Here is a 17,272-nt window from a genome sequence, read left to right on the forward strand (position 1 = left end):
CCACCCACCCAGCGTTCCCCCAGGTCTGCCGAAAAAAATGGTACCTCACTTGCGTCGGTAGGCATAGTGGCTGAGACATGAAACAGCGCAAAACGCAACGTGGTCGCACCTCAATTTCTCAGTGAAATCTTGCCCTTTTTGGACAAAGAGACTACCTTTTGTTTTTGAGCCCTAGCTCTGCCAGCACCTAGGGAAACCTAGCAAACCTATACATTTTTGAAAACTAGACACCCAGGGGAATTCAGGATGGGGTGACTCGACTGCCTACCACCAGGTTTTGTTACCTACCCAATATCCCTTGCAAAGCTAAGAAATTGACAAACAAAACACATTTTCCTCACATTTCTGTGGTGGAAAGTTCTGGAATCTGCGTGGATCAACAAATTTCCACCCACCCAGCGTTCCCCCAGGTCTCCCGAAAAAAATGGTACCTCACTTGCGTGGGTAGGCATAGTGGCTGCAACATGAAACATCGCAAAACACAACGTGGTAGCACCTCAATTTCCCAGTGAAATCCTGCCCTTTTTGGACAAAGAGACTACCTTTTGTTTTTGAGCCCTAGCTCTGCCAGCACCTAGGGTAACCTAGCAAACCTATACATTTTTTAAAACTAGACACCCAGGGGAATTCAGGATGGGGTGACTCGACTGCCTACCACCAGGTTTTGTTACCCAGAATCCCTTGCAAAGCTAAGAATTTGACCAAAAAACCCACATTTTCCTCACATTTCTGTGGTGGAAAGTTCTGGAATCTGTGAGGATCAACAAATTTCCACCCACCCAGCGTTCCCCCAGGTCTCCTGAAAAAATGGTACCTCACTTGCGTCGGTAGGCATTGTGGCTGCGACATGAAACAGCGCAAAACGCAACATGGTCGCACCTCAATTTCCCCGTGAAATCTTGCATTTTTTGGACAAAGAGACTACCTTTTGTTTTTGAGCCCTAGCTCTGCCAGCACCTAGGGAAAGCTAGCAAACCTATACATTTTTAAAAACTAGACACCCAGGGAAATTCAGGATGGGGTGACTCGACTGCCTACCACCAGGTTTTGTTACCCACAATCCCTTGCAAAACTAAGAAATTGACAAAAAAAACACATTTTCCTCACATTTCTGTGGTGGAAAGTTCTGGAATCTGCGTGGGTCAACAAATTTTCACCCACCCAGCGTTCCCCCAGGTCTCCCGAAAAAAATGGTACCTCACTTGCATGGGTAGGCATAGTGGCTGCAACATGAAACATCGCAAAACGCAACGTGGTCGCACTTCAATTTCCCAGTGAAATCCTGCCCTTTTTGGACAAAGAGACTACCTTTTGTTTTTGAGCCCTAGATCTGCCAGCACCTAGGGTAACCTAGCAAACCTATACATTTCTGAAAACTAGACACCCAGGGAAATTCAGGATGGGGTGACTCGACTGCCTACCACCAGGTTTTGTGACCCAGAATCCCTTGCAAAGCTAAGAAATTGACAAAAAAAACACATTTTCCTCACATTTCTGTGGTGGAAAGTTCTGGAATCTGCGTGGATCAACAAATTTCCACCCACCCAGCGTTCCCCCAGGTCTCCCGAAAAAATGGTACCTCACTTGCGTGAGTAGGCATAGTGGCTGCGACATGAAACCACAAAACGCAACGTGGTCGCACCTCAATTTCCCAGTGAAATCTTGCCCTTTTTGGACAAAGAGACTACCTTTTGTTTTTGAGCCCTAGCTCTGCCAGCACCTATGGGAAACCTAGCAAACCTATACATTTTTTTAAACTAGACACCCAGGGGAATTCAGGATGGGGTGACTCGACTGCCTACCACCAGGTTTTGTTACCCAGAATTCCTTGCAAAGCTAAGAATTTGACCAAAAAAAAACATTTTCCTTATTTCTGTGGTGGAAAGTTCTGGAATCTGCGTGGATCAACAAATATCCACCCACCCAGCCTTCCCCCAGGTCTCCCGAAAAAAATGGTACCTCACTTGCGTGGGTAGGCATAGTGGCTGCAACATGAAACATCGCAAAACGCAACGTGGTCGCACTTCAATTTCCCAGTGAAATCCTGCCCTTTTTGGACAAAGAGACTACCTTTTGTTTTTGAGCCCTAGATCTGCCAGCACCTAGGGTAACCTAGCAAACCTATACATTTCTGAAAACTAGACACCCAGGGAAATTCAGGATGGGGTGACTCGACTGCCTACCACCAGGTTTTGTGACCCAGAATCCCTTGCAAATCTAAGAAATTGACAAAAAAAAACACATTTTCCTCACATTTCTGTGGTGGAAAGTTCTGGAATCTGCGTGGATCAACAAATTTCCACCCACCCAGCGTTCCCCCAGGTCTCCCGAAAAAATGGTACCTCACTTGCGTGAGTAGGCATAGTGGCTGCGACATGAAACCACAAAACGCAACGTGGTCGCACCTCAATTTCCCAGTGAAATCTTGCCCTTTTTGGACAAAGAGACTACCTTTTGTTTTTGAGCCCTAGCTCTGCCAGCACCTATGGGAAACCTAGCAAACCTATACATTTTTTTAAACTAGACACCCAGGGGAATTCAGGATGGGGTGACTCGACTGCCTACCACCAGGTTTTGTTACCCAGAATTCCTTGCAAAGCTAAGAATTTGACCAAAAAAAACATTTTCCTTATTTCTGTGGTGGAAAGTTCTGGAATCTGCGTGGATCAACAAATATCCACCCACCCAGCCTTCCCCCAGGTCTCCCGAAAAAAATGGTACCTCACTTGCGTCGGTAGGCATAGTGGCTGAGACATGAAACAGCGCAAAACGCAACGTGGTCGCACCTCAATTTCCCAGTGAAATCTTGCCCTTTTTGGACAAAGAGACTACCTTTTGTTTTTGAGCCCTAGCTCTGCCAGCACCTAGGGAAACCTAGCAAGCCTATACATTTTTGAAAAGTAGACACCCAGGGGAATTCAGGATGGGGTGACTCGACTGCCTACCACCAGGTTTTGTGACCCAGAATCCCTTGCAAAGCTAAGAAATTGACAAAAAAACACATTTTCCTCACATTTCTGTGGTGGAAAGTTCTGTAATCTGCGTGGATCAACAAATTTCCACCCACCCAGCGTTCCCCCAGGTCTGCCGAAAAAAATGGTACCTCACTTGCGTCAGTAGGCATAGGGGCTGCGACATGAAACAGCGCAAAACGCAACGTGGTCGCACCTCAATTTCCCAGTGAAATCTTGCTCTTTTTGGACAAAGAGACTACCTTTTGTTTTTGAGCCCTAGCTCTGCCAGCACCTATGGGAAACCTAGCAAACCTATACATTTTTGAAAACTAGACACCCAGGGGAATTCAGGATGGGGTGACTCGACTGCCTACCACCAGGTTTTGTTACCCAGAATCCCTTGCAAAGCTAAGAATTTGACCAAAAACCCACATTTTTCTCACATTTCCCTGGTGGAAAGTTCTGTAATATGCGTGGATCAACAAATTTCCACCCACCCAGCGTTCCCCCAGGTCTCCCGAAAAAAATGGTACCTCACTTGCGTGGGTAGGCATAGTGGCTGTGACATGAAACAGCGCAAAACGCAAGATGGTCGCACCTCGATTTCCCAGTGAAATCTTGCCCTTTTTGGACAAAGAGACTACCTTTTGTTTTTGAGCCCTAGCTCTGCCAGCACCTAGGGAAACCTAGCAAACCTATACATTTTTTAAAACTAGACACCCAGGGGAATTCAGGATGGGGTGACTCGACTGCCTACCACCAGGTTTTGTTACCCAGAATCCCTTGCAAAGCTAAGAATTTGACCAAAAAAAACACATTTTCCTTACATTTCTGTGGTGGAAAGTTCTGGAATCTGCGTGGATCAACAAATTTCCACCCACCAAGCGTTCCCCCAGATTTCTTGAAAAAAAATGGTACCTCACTTGCGTGGGTAGGCATAGTGGCTGCGACATGAAACAGCGCAAAACGCAACGTGGTCGCACCTCAATTTCCCAGTGAAATCTTGCCCTTTTTGGACAAAGAGACTACCTTTTGTTTTTGAGCCCTAGCTCTGCCAGCACCTAGGGAAACCTAGCAAACCTATACATTTTTTAAAACTAGACACCCAGGGGAATTGAGGATGGGGTGACTCGACTGCCTACCACCAGGTTTTGTTACCCAGAATTCCTTGCAAAGCTAAGAATTTGACAAAAAAAACATTTTCCTTATTTCTGTGGTGGAAAGTTCTGGAATCTGCGTGGATCAACAAATTTCCACCCACCCAGCCTTCCCCCAGGTCTCCCAAAAAAAATGGTACCTCACTTGCGTCGGTAGGCATAGTGGCTGAGACATGAAACAGCGCAAAACGCAACGTGGTCGCACCTCAATTTCTCAGTGAAATCTTGCCCTTTTTGGACAAAGAGACTACCTTTTGTTTTTGAGCCCTAGCTCTGCCAGCACCTAGGGAAACCTAGCAAGCCTATACATTTTTGAAAAGTAGACACCCAGGGGAATTCAGGATGGGGTGACTCGACTGCCTACCACCAGGTTTTGTGACCCAGAATCCCTTGCAAAGCTAAGAAATTGACAAAAAAAACACATTTTCCTCACATTTCTGTGGTGGAAAGTTCTGGAATCTGCGTGGATCAACAAATTTCCACCCACCCAGCGTTCCCCCAGGTCTCCCGAAAAAATGGTACCTCACTTGCGTGAGTAGGCATAGTGGCTGCGACATGAAACCACAAAACGCAACGTGGTCGCACCTCAATTTCCCAGTGAAATCTTGCCCTTTTTGGACAAAGAGACTACCCTTTGTTTTTGAGCCCTAGCTCTGCCAGCACCTATGGGAAACCTAGCAAACCTATACATTTTTTAAAACTAGACACCCAGGGGAATTCAGGATGGGGTGACTCGACTGCCTACCACCAGGTTTTGTTACCCAGAATTCCTTGCAAAACTAAGAATTTGACAAAAAAAAACATTTTCCTTATTTCTGTGGTGGAAAGTTCTGGAATCTGCGTGGATCAACAAATTTCCACCCACCCAGCCTTCCCCCAGGTCTCCCGAAAAAAATGGTACCTCACTTGCGTCAGTAGGCATAGGGGCTGCGACATGAAACAGCGCAAAACGCAACGTGGTCGCACCTCAATTTCCCAGTGAAATCTTGCCCTTTTTGGAAAAAGAGACTACCTTTAGTTTTTGAGCCCTAGCTCTGCCAGCACCTAGGGAAACCTAGCAAACCTATACATTTTTGAAAACTAGACACCCAGGGGAATTCAGGATGGGGTGACTCGACTGCCTACCACCAGGTTTTGTTACCCAATATCCCTTGCAAAGCTAAGAAATTGACAAACAAAACACATTTTCCTCACATTTTTGTGGTGGAAAGTTCTGGAATCTGCGTGGATCAACAAATTTCGACCCACCCAGCGTTCCCCCAGGTCTTTCGAAGAAAATGGTACCTCACTTGCGTGGGTAGGCATAGTGGCTGCGACATGAAACAGCGCAAAACGCAACGTGGTCGCACCTCGATTTCCCAGTGAAATCTTGCCCTTTTTGGACAAAGAGACTACCTTTTGTTTTTGAGCCCTAGCTCTGCCAGCACCTAGGGAAACCTAGCAAACCTATACATTTTTGAAAACTAGACACCCATGGGAATTCAGGATGGGGTGACTCGACTGCCTACCACCAGGTTTTGTTACCCAGAATCCCTTGCAAAACTAAGAAATTGACAAAAAAACACATTTTCCTCACATTTCTGTGGTGGAAAGTTCTGGAATCTGCGTGGATCAACAAATTTCCACCCACCCAGCGTTCCCCCAGGTCTCCCGAAAAAAATGGTACCTCACTTGCGTGGGTAGGCATAGTGGCTGCAACATGAAACATCGCAAAACACAACGTGGTAGCACCTCAATTTCCCAGTGAAATCCTGCCCTTTTTGGACAAAGAGACTACCTTTTGTTTTTGAGCCCTAGCTCTGCCAGCACCTAGGGTAACCTAGCAAACCTATACATTTTTTAAAACTAGACACCCAGGGGAATTCAGGATGGGGTGACTCGACTGCCTACCACCAGGTTTTGTTACCCACAATCCCTTGCAAAACTAAGAAATTGACAAAAAAAACAAATTTTCCTCACATTTCTGTGGTGGAAAGTTCTGGAATCTGCGTGGGTCAACAAATTTCCACCCACCCAGCGTTCCCCCAGGTCTCCCGAAAAAAATGGTACCTCACTTGCGTGGGTAGGCATAGTGGCTGCAACATGAAACATCGCAAAACGCAACGTGGTAGCACCTCAATTTCCCAGTGAAATCCTGCCCTTTTTGGACAAAGAGACTACCTTTTGTTTTTGAGCCCTAGCTCTGCCAGCACCTAGGGTAACCTAGCAAACCTATACATTTTTTAAAACTAGACACCCAGGGAAATTCAGGATGGGGTGACTCGACTGCCTACCACCAGGTTTTGTTACCCAGAATCCCTTGCAAAGCTAAGAATTTGACCAAAAACAACACATTTTCCTCACATTTCTGTGGTGGAAAGTTCTGGAATCTGCGTGGATCAACAAATGTCCACCCACCCAGCGTTCCCCCAGATTTCCCGAAAAAAATGGTACCTCACTTGCGTGGGTAGGCATAGTGGCTGCGACATGAAACAGCGCAAAACGCAACGTGGTCGCACTTCAATTTCCTAGTGAAATCTTGCCCTTTTTGGACAAAGAGACTACCTTTTGTTTTTGAGCCCTAGCTCTGCCAGCACCTAGGGAAACCTAGCAAACCTATACATTTTTTAAAACTACACACCCAGGAGAATTCAGGATGGGGTGACTCGACTGCCTACCACCAGGTTTTGTTACCCAGAATCCCTTGCAAAGCTAAGAATTTGACAAAAAAAAACACATTTTCCTCACATTTCAATGGTGGAAAGTTCTGGAATCTGCGTGGATCAACAAATTTCCACCCACCCAGCATTCCCCCCAGATTACCCGAAAAAAATGGCACCTCACTTGCGTGGGTAGGCATAGTGGCTGCGACATGAAACAGCGCAAAACGCAACGTGGTCGCACCTCAATTTCCCAGTGAAATCTTTCCCTTTTTGGACAAAGAGACTACTTTTTGTTTTTGAGCCCTAGCTCTGCCAGCACCTAGGGAAACCTAGCAAACCTATACATTTTTGAAAACTAGACACCCAGGGGAATTCAGGATGGGGTGACTCGACTGCCTACCACCAGGTTTTGTTACCCAGAATCCCTTGCAAAGCTAAGAATTTGACAAAAAAACACATTTTCCTCACATTTCTGTGGTGGAAAGTTCTGGAATCTGCATGGATCAACAAATTTCCACCCACCCAGCGTTCCCCCAGGTCTCCCGAAAAAAATGGTACCTCACTTGCGTCGGTAGGCATAGTGGCTGCGAGCACCTAGGGAATCCTAGCAAACCTATACATTTTTGAAAACTAGACACCCCGGAGAATTCAGGATGGGGTGACTCGACTGCCTACCACCAGGTTTTGTTACCCAGAATCCCTTGCAAAGCTAAGAATTTGACAAAAAAACACATTTTCCTCACATTTCTGTGGTGGAAAGTTCTGGAATCTGCGTGGATCAACAAATTTCCACCCACCCAGCGTTCCCCCAGATTACCCGAAAAAAATGGTACCTCACTTGCGTGGGTAGGCATAGTGGCTGCGACATGAAACAGCGCAAAACGCAACGTGGTCGCACCTCAATTTCTCAGTGAAATCTTGCCCTTTTTGGACAAAGAGACTACCTTTTGTTTTTGAGCCCTAGCTCTGCCAGCACCTAGGGAAACCTAGCAAGCCTATACATTTTTGAAAAGTAGACACCCAGGGGAATTCAGGATGGGGTGACTCGACTGCCTACCACCAGGTTTTGTGACCCAGAATCCCTTGCAAAGCTAAGAAATTGACAAAAAAAACACATTTTCCTCACATTTCTGTGGTGGAAAGTTCTGGAATCTGCGTGGATCAACAAATTTCCACCCACCCAGAGTTCCCCCAGGTCTCCCGAAAAAATGGTACCTCACTTGCGTGAGTAGGCATAGTGGCTGCGACATGAAACCACAAAACGCAACGTGGTCGCACCTCAATTTCCCAGTGAAATCTTGCCCTTTTTGGACAAAGAGACTACCCTTTGTTTTTGAGCCCTAGCTCTGCCAGCACCTATGGGAAACCTAGCAAACCTATACATTTTTTAAAACTAGACACCCAGGGGAATTCAGGATGGGGTGACTCGACTGCCTACCACCAGGTTTTGTTACCCAGAATTCCTTGCAAAGCTAAGAATTTGACAAAAAAAAACATTTTCCTTATTTCTGTGGTGGAAAGTTCTGGAATCTGCGTGGATCAACAAATTTCCACCCACCCAGCCTTCCCCCAGGTCTCCCGAAAAAAATGGTACCTCACTTGCGTCAGTAGGCATAGGGGCTGCGACATGAAACAGCGCAAAACGCAACGTGGTCGCACCTCAATTTCCCAGTGAAATCTTGCCCTTTTTGGAAAAAGAGACTACCTTTAGTTTTTGAGCCCTAGCTCTGCCAGCACCTAGGGAAACCTAGCAAACCTATACATTTTTGAAAACTAGACACCCAGGGGAATTCAGGATGGGGTGACTCGACTGCCTACCACCAGGTTTTGTTACCCAATATCCCTTGCAAAGCTAAGAAATTGACAAACAAAACACATTTTCCTCACATTTTTGTGGTGGAAAGTTCTGGAATCTGCGTGGATCAACAAATTTCGACCCACCCAGCGTTCCCCCAGGTCTTTCGAAGAAAATGGTACCTCACTTGCGTGGGTAGGCATAGTGGCTGCGACATGAAACAGCGCAAAACGCAACGTGGTCGCACCTCGATTTCCCAGTGAAATCTTGCCCTTTTTGGACAAAGAGACTACCTTTTGTTTTTGAGCCCTAGCTCTGCCAGCACCTAGGGAAACCTAGCAAACCTATACATTTTTGAAAACTAGACACCCATGGGAATTCAGGATGGGGTGACTCGACTGCCTACCACCAGGTTTTGTTACCCAGAATCCCTTGCAAAACTAAGAAATTGACAAAAAAACACATTTTCCTCACATTTCTGTGGTGGAAAGTTCTGGAATCTGCGTGGATCAACAAATTTCCACCCACCCAGCGTTCCCCCAGGTCTCCCGAAAAAAATGGTACCTCACTTGCGTGGGTAGGCATAGTGGCTGCAACATGAAACATCGCAAAACACAACGTGGTAGCACCTCAATTTCCCAGTGAAATCCTGCCCTTTTTGGACAAAGAGACTACCTTTTGTTTTTGAGCCCTAGCTCTGCCAGCACCTAGGGTAACCTAGCAAACCTATACATTTTTTAAAACTAGACACCCAGGGGAATTCAGGATGGGGTGACTCGACTGCCTACCACCAGGTTTTGTTACCCACAATCCCTTGCAAAACTAAGAAATTGACAAAAAAAACAAATTTTCCTCACATTTCTGTGGTGGAAAGTTCTGGAATCTGCGTGGGTCAACAAATTTCCACCCACCCAGCGTTCCCCCAGGTCTCCCGAAAAAAATGGTACCTCACTTGCGTGGGTAGGCATAGTGGCTGCAACATGAAACATCGCAAAACGCAACGTGGTAGCACCTCAATTTCCCAGTGAAATCCTGCCCTTTTTGGACAAAGAGACTACCTTTTGTTTTTGAGCCCTAGCTCTGCCAGCACCTAGGGTAACCTAGCAAACCTATACATTTTTTAAAACTAGACACCCAGGGGAATTCAGGATGGGGTGACTCGACTGCCTACCACCAGGTTTTGTTACCCAGAATCCCTTGCAAAGCTAAGAATTTGACCAAAAACAACACATTTTCCTCACATTTCTGTGGTGGAAAGTTCTGGAATCTGCGTGGATCAACAAATGTCCACCCACCCAGCGTTCCCCCAGATTTCCCGAAAAAAATGGTACCTCACTTGCGTGGGTAGGCATAGTGGCTGCGACATGAAACAGCGCAAAACGCAACGTGGTCGCACTTCAATTTCCTAGTGAAATCTTGCCCTTTTTGGACAAAGAGACTACCTTTTGTTTTTGAGCCCTAGCTCTGCCAGCACCTAGGGAAACCTAGCAAACCTATACATTTTTTAAAACTACACACCCAGGAGAATTCAGGATGGGGTGACTCGACTGCCTACCACCAGGTTTTGTTACCCAGAATCCCTTGCAAAGCTAAGAATTTGACCAAAAAAAACACATTTTCCTCACATTTCAATGGTGGAAAGTTCTGGAATCTGCGTGGATCAACAAATTTCCACCCACCCAGCATTCCCCCCAGATTACCCGAAAAAAATGGCACCTCACTTGCGTGGGTAGGCATAGTGGCTGCGACATGAAACAGCGCAAAACGCAACGTGGTCGCACCTCAATTTCCCAGTGAAATCTTTCCCTTTTTGGACAAAGAGACTACTTTTTGTTTTTGAGCCCTAGCTCTGCCAGCACCTAGGGAAACCTAGCAAACCTATACATTTTTGAAAACTAGACACCCAGGGGAATTCAGGATGGGGTGACTCGACTGCCTACCACCAGGTTTTGTTACCCAGAATCCCTTGCAAAGCTAAGAATTTGACAAAAAAACACATTTTCCTCACATTTCTGTGGTGGAAAGTTCTGGAATCTGCATGGATCAACAAATTTCCACCCACCCAGCGTTCCCCCAGGTCTCCCGAAAAAAATGGTACCTCACTTGCGTCGGTAGGCATAGTGGCTGCGAGCACCTAGGGAATCCTAGCAAACCTATACATTTTTTAAAACTAGACACCCCGGAGAATTCAGGATGAGTTGACTCGACTGCCTACCACCAGGTTTTGTTACCCAGAATCCCTTGCAAAGCTAAGAATTTGACAAAAAAACACATTTTCCTCACATTTCTGTGGTGGAAAGTTCTGGAATCTGCGTGGATCAACAAATTTCCACCCACCCCGCGTTCCCCCAGATTACCCGAAAAAAATGGTACCTCACTTGCGTGGGTAGGCATAGTGGCTGCGACATGAAACAGCGCAAAACGCAACATGGTCGCACCTCAATTTCCCAGTGAAATCTTGCCCTTTTTGGACAAAGAGACTACCTTTTGTTTTTGAGCCCTAGCTCTGCCAGCACCTAGGGAAACCTAGCAAACCTATACATTTTTGAAAACTAGACACCCAGGGGAATTCAGGATGGGGTCACTCGACTGCCTACCACCAGGTTTTGTTACCCAGAATCCCTTGCAAAGCTAAGAATTTGACAAAAAAAAACACATTTTCCTCACATTTCTGTGGTGGAAAGTTCTGGAATCTGCGTGGATAAACACATTTCCACCCACCCAGCGTTCCCCCAGATTACCCAAAAAAAATTGGTACCTCACTTGCGTGGGTAGGCATAGTGACTGCGACATGAAACAGCGCAAAACGCAACGTGGTCGCACCTCAATTTCCCAGTGAAATCTTGCTCTTTTTGGACAAAGAGACTACCTTTTGTTTTTGAGCCCTAGCTCTGCCAGCACCTATGGGAAACCTAGCAAACCTATACATTTTTGAAAACTAGACACCCAGGGGAATTCAGGATGGGGTGACTCGACTGCCTACCACCAGGTTTTGTTACCCAGAATCCCTTGCAAAGCTAAGAATTTGACCAAAAACCCACATTTTTCTCACATTTCCCTGGTGGAAAGTTCTGTAATATGCGTGGATCAACAAATTTCCACCCACCCAGCGTTCCCCCAGGTCTCCCAAAAAAAATGGTACCTCACTTGCGTGGGTAGGCATAGTGGCTGTGACATGAAACAGCGCAAAACGCAAGATGGTCGCACCTCGATTTCCCAGTGAAATCTTGCCCTTTTTGGACAAAGAGAATACCTTTTGTTTTTGAGCCCTAGCTCTGCCAGCACCTAGGGAAACCTAGCAAACCTATACATTTTTTAAAACTAGACACCCAGGGGAATTCAGGATGGGGTGACTCGACTGCCTACCACCAGGTTTTGTTACCCAGAATCCCTTGCAAAGCTAAGAATTTGACCAAATAAACCACATTTTCCTTACATTTCTGTGGTGGAAAGTTCTGGAATCTGCGTGGATCAACAAATTTCCACCCTCCCAGCGTTCCCCCAGATTTCTTGAAAAAAAATGGTACCTCACTTGCGTGGGTAGGCATAGTGGCTACGACATGAAACAGCGCAAAACGCAACGTGGTCGCACCTCAATTTCCCAGTGAAATCTTGCCCTTTTTGGACAAAGAGACTACCTTTTGTTTTTGAGCCCTAGCTCTGCCAGCACCTAGGGAAACCTAGCAAACCTATACATTTTTTTAAACTAGACACCCAGGGGAATTCAGGATGGGGTGACTCGACTGCCTACCACCAGGTTTTGTTACCCAGAATTCCTTGCAAAGCTAAGAATTTGACAAAAAAAACATTTTCCTTATTTCTGTGGTGGAAAGTTCTGGAATCTGCGTGGATCAACAAATTTCCACCCACCCAGCCTTCCCCCAGGTCTCCCGAAAAAAATGGTACCTCACTTGCGTCGGTAGGCATAGTGGCTGAGACATGAAACAGCGCAAAACGCAACGTGGTCGCACCTCAATTTCTCAGTGAAATCTTGCCCTTTTTGGACAAAGAGACTACCTTTTGTTTTTGAGCCCTAGCTCTGCCAGCACCTAGGGAAACCTAGCAAGCCTATACATTTTTGAAAAGTAGACACCCAGGGGAATTCAGGATGGGGTGACTCGACTGCCTACCACCAGGTTTTGTGACCCAGAATCCCTTGCAAAGCTAAGAAATTGACAAAAAAACACATTTTCCTCACATTTCTGTGGTGGAAAGTTCTGTAATCTGCGTGGATCAACAAATTTCCACCCACCCAGCGTTCCCCCAGGTCTGCCGAAAAAAATGGTACCTCACTTGCGTCAGTAGGCATAGGGGCTGCGACATGAAACAGCGCAAAACGCAACGTGGTCGCACCTCAATTTCCCAGTGAAATCTTGCTCTTTTTGGACAAAGAGACTACCTTTTGTTTTTGAGCCCTAGCTCTGCCAGCACCTATGGGAAACCTAGCAAACCTATACATTTTTGAAAACTAGACACCCAGGGGAATTCAGGATGGGGTGACTCGACTGCCTACCACCAGGTTTTGTTACCCAGAATCCCTTGCAAAGCTAAGAATTTGACCAAAAACCCACATTTTTCTCACATTTCCCTGGTGGAAAGTTCTGTAATATGCGTGGATCAACAAATTTCCACCCACCCAGCGTTCCCCCAGGTCTCCCGAAAAAAATGGTACCTCACTTGCGTGGGTAGGCATAGTGGCTGTGACATGAAACAGCGCAAAACGCAAGATGGTCGCACCTCGATTTCCCAGTGAAATCTTGCCCTTTTTGGACAAAGAGACTACCTTTTGTTTTTGAGCCCTAGCTCTGCCAGCACCTAGGGAAACCTAGCAAACCTATACATTTTTTAAAACTAGACACCCAGGGGAATTCAGGATGGGGTGACTCGACTGCCTACCACCAGGTTTTGTTACCCAGAATCCCTTGCAAAGCTAAGAATTTGACCAAAAAAAACACATTTTCCTTACATTTCTGTGGTGGAAAGTTCTGGAATCTGCGTGGATCAACAAATTTCCACCCACCAAGCGTTCCCCCAGATTTCTTGAAAAAAAATGGTACCTCACTTGCGTGGGTAGGCATAGTGGCTGCGACATGAAACAGCGCAAAACGCAACGTGGTCGCACCTCAATTTCCCAGTGAAATCTTGCCCTTTTTGGACAAAGAGACTACCTTTTGTTTTTGAGCCCTAGCTCTGCCAGCACCTAGGGAAACCTAGCAAACCTATACATTTTTTAAAACTAGACACCCAGGGGAATTGAGGATGGGGTGACTCGACTGCCTACCACCAGGTTTTGTTACCCAGAATTCCTTGCAAAGCTAAGAATTTGACAAAAAAAACATTTTCCTTATTTCTGTGGTGGAAAGTTCTGGAATCTGCGTGGATCAACAAATTTCCACCCACCCAGCCTTCCCCCAGGTCTCCCGAAAAAAATGGTACCTCACTTGCGTCGGTAGGCATAGTGGCTGAGACATGAAACAGCGCAAAACGCAACGTGGTCGCACCTCAATTTCTCAGTGAAATCTTGCCCTTTTTGGACAAAGAGACTACCTTTTGTTTTTGAGCCCTAGCTCTGCCAGCACCTAGGGAAACCTAGCAAGCCTATACATTTTTGAAAAGTAGACACCCAGGGGAATTCAGGATGGGGTGACTCGACTGCCTACCACCAGGTTTTGTGACCCAGAATCCCTTGCAAAGCTAAGAAATTGACAAAAAAAAACACATTTTCCTCACATTTCTGTGGTGGAAAGTTCTGGAATCTGCGTGGATCAACAAATTTCCACCCACCCAGCGTTCCCCCAGGTCTCCCGAAAAAATGGTACCTCACTTGCGTGAGTAGGCATAGTGGCTGCGACATGAAACCACAAAACGCAACGTGGTCGCACCTCAATTTCCCAGTGAAATCTTGCCCTTTTTGGACAAAGAGACTACCCTTTGTTTTTGAGCCCTAGCTCTGCCAGCACCTATGGGAAACCTAGCAAACCTATACATTTTTTAAAACTAGACACCCAGGGGAATTCAGGATGGGGTGACTCGACTGCCTACCACCAGGTTTTGTTACCCAGAATTCCTTGCAAAGCTAAGAATTTGACACAAAAAAAACATTTTCCTTATTTCTGTGGTGGAAAGTTCTGGAATCTGCGTGGATCAACAAATTTCCACCCACCCAGCCTTCCCCCAGGTCTCCCGAAAAAAATGGTACCTCACTTGCGTCAGTAGGCATAGGGGCTGCGACATGAAACAGCGCAAAACGCAACGTGGTCGCACCTCAATTTCCCAGTGAAATCTTGCCCTTTTTGGAAAAAGAGACTACCTTTAGTTTTTGAGCCCTAGCTCTGCCAGCACCTAGGGAAACCTAGCAAACCTATACATTTTTGAAAACTAGACACCCAGGGGAATTCAGGATGGGGTGACTCGACTGCCTACCACCAGGTTTTGTTACCCAATATCCCTTGCAAAGCTAAGAAATTGACAAACAAAACACATTTTCCTCACATTTTTGTGGTGGAAAGTTCTGGAATCTGCGTGGATCAACAAATTTCGACCCACCCAGCGTTCCCCCCAGGTCTTTCGAAGAAAATGGTACCTCACTTGCGTGGGTAGGCATAGTGGCTGCGACATGAAACAGCGCAAAACGCAACGTGGTCGCACCTCGATTTCCGAGTGAAATCTTGCCCTTTTTGGACAAAGAGACTACCTTTTGTTTTTGAGCCCTAGCTCTTCCAGCACCTAGGGAAACCTAGCAAACCTATACATTTTTAAAAACTAGACACCCATGGGAATTCAGGATGGGGTGACTCGACTGCCTACCACCAGGTTTTGTTACCCAGAATCCCTTGCAAAACTAAGAAATTGACAAAAAAACACATTTTCCTCACATTTCTGTGGTGGAAAGTTCTGGAATCTGCGTGGATCAACAAATTTCCACCCACCCAGCGTTCCCCCAGGTCTCCCGAAAAAAATGGTACCTCACTTGCGTGGGTAGGCATAGTGGCTGCAACATGAAACATCGCAAAACACAACGTGGTAGCACCTCAATTTCCCAGTGAAATCCTGCCCTTTTTGGACAAAGAGACTACCTTTTGTTTTTGAGCCCTAGCTCTGCCAGCACCTAGGGTAACCTAGCAAACCTATACATTTTTTAAAACTAGACACCCAGGGGAATTCAGGATGGGGTGACTCGACTGCCTACCACCAGGTTTTGTTACCCACAATCCCTTGCAAAACTAAGAAATTGACAAAAAAAACAAATTTTCCTCACATTTCTGTGGTGGAAAGTTCTGGAATCTGCGTGGGTCAACAAATTTCCACCCACCCAGCGTTCCCCCAGGTCTCCCGAAAAAAATGGTACCTCACTTGCGTGGGTAGGCATAGTGGCTGCAACATGAAACATCGCAAAACGCAACGTGGTAGCACCTCAATTTCCCAGTGAAATCCTGCCCTTTTTGGACAAAGAGACTACCTTTTGTTTTTGAGCCCTAGCTCTGCCAGCACCTAGGGTAACCTAGCAAACCTATACATTTTTTAAAAGTAGACACCCAGGGGAATTCAGGATGGGGTGACTCGACTGCCTACCACCAGGTTTTGTTACCCAGAATCCCTTGCAAAGCTAAGAATTTGACCAAAAACAACACATTTTCCTCACATTTCTGTGGTGGAAAGTTCTGGAATCTGCGTGGATCAACAAATGTCCACTCACCCAGCGTTCCCCCAGATTTCCCGAAAAAAATGGTACCTCACTTGCGTGGGTAGGCATAGTGGCTGCGACATGAAACAGCGCAAAACGCAACGTGGTCGCACTTCAATTTCCTAGTGAAATCTTGCCCTTTTTGGACAAAGAGACTACCTTTTGTTTTTGAGCCCTAGCTCTGCCAGCACCTAGGGAAACCTAGCAAACCTATACATTTTTTAAAACTACACACCCAGGAGAATTCAGGATGGGGTGACTCGACTGCCTACCACCAGGTTTTGTTACCCAGAATCCCTTGCAAAGCTAAGAATTTGACCAAAAAAAACACATTTTCCTCACATTTCAATGGTGGAAAGTTCTGGAATCTGCGTGGATCAACAAATTTCCACCCACCCAGCATTCCCCCCAGATTACCCGAAAAAAATGGCACCTCACTTGCGTGGGTAGGCATAGTGGCTGCGACATGAAACAGCGCAAAACGCAACGTGGTCGCACCTCAATTTCCCAGTGAAATCTTTCCCTTTTTGGACAAAGAGACTACTTTTTGTTTTTGAGCCCTAGCTCTGCCAGCACCTAGGGAAACCTAGCAAACCTATACATTTTTGAAAACTAGACACCCAGGGGAATTCAGGATGGGGTGACTCGACTGCCTACCACCAGGTTTTGTTACCCAGAATCCCTTGCAAAGCTAAGAATTTGACAAAAAAACACATTTTCCTCACATTTCTGTGGTGGAAAGTTCTGGAATCTGCATGGATCAACAAATTTCCACCCACCCAGCGTTCCCCCAGGTCTCCCGAAAAAAATGGTACCTCACTTGCGTCGGTAGGCATAGTGGCTGCGAGCACCTAGGGAATCCTAGCAAACCTATACATTTTTGAAAACTAGACACCCCGGAGAATTCAGGATGGGGTGACTCGACTGCCTACCACCAGGTTTTGTTACCCAGAATCCCTTGCAAAGCTAAGAATTTGACAAAAAAACACATTTTCCTCACATTTCTGTGGTGGAAAGTTCTGGAATCTGCGTGGATCAAC

The sequence above is a fragment of the Lissotriton helveticus genome, chromosome 4_1, assembly GCF_964261635.1.
Source record: "Lissotriton helveticus chromosome 4_1, aLisHel1.1, whole genome shotgun sequence".
NCBI classification, from domain to species: domain Eukaryota; kingdom Metazoa; phylum Chordata; class Amphibia; order Caudata; family Salamandridae; genus Lissotriton; species Lissotriton helveticus.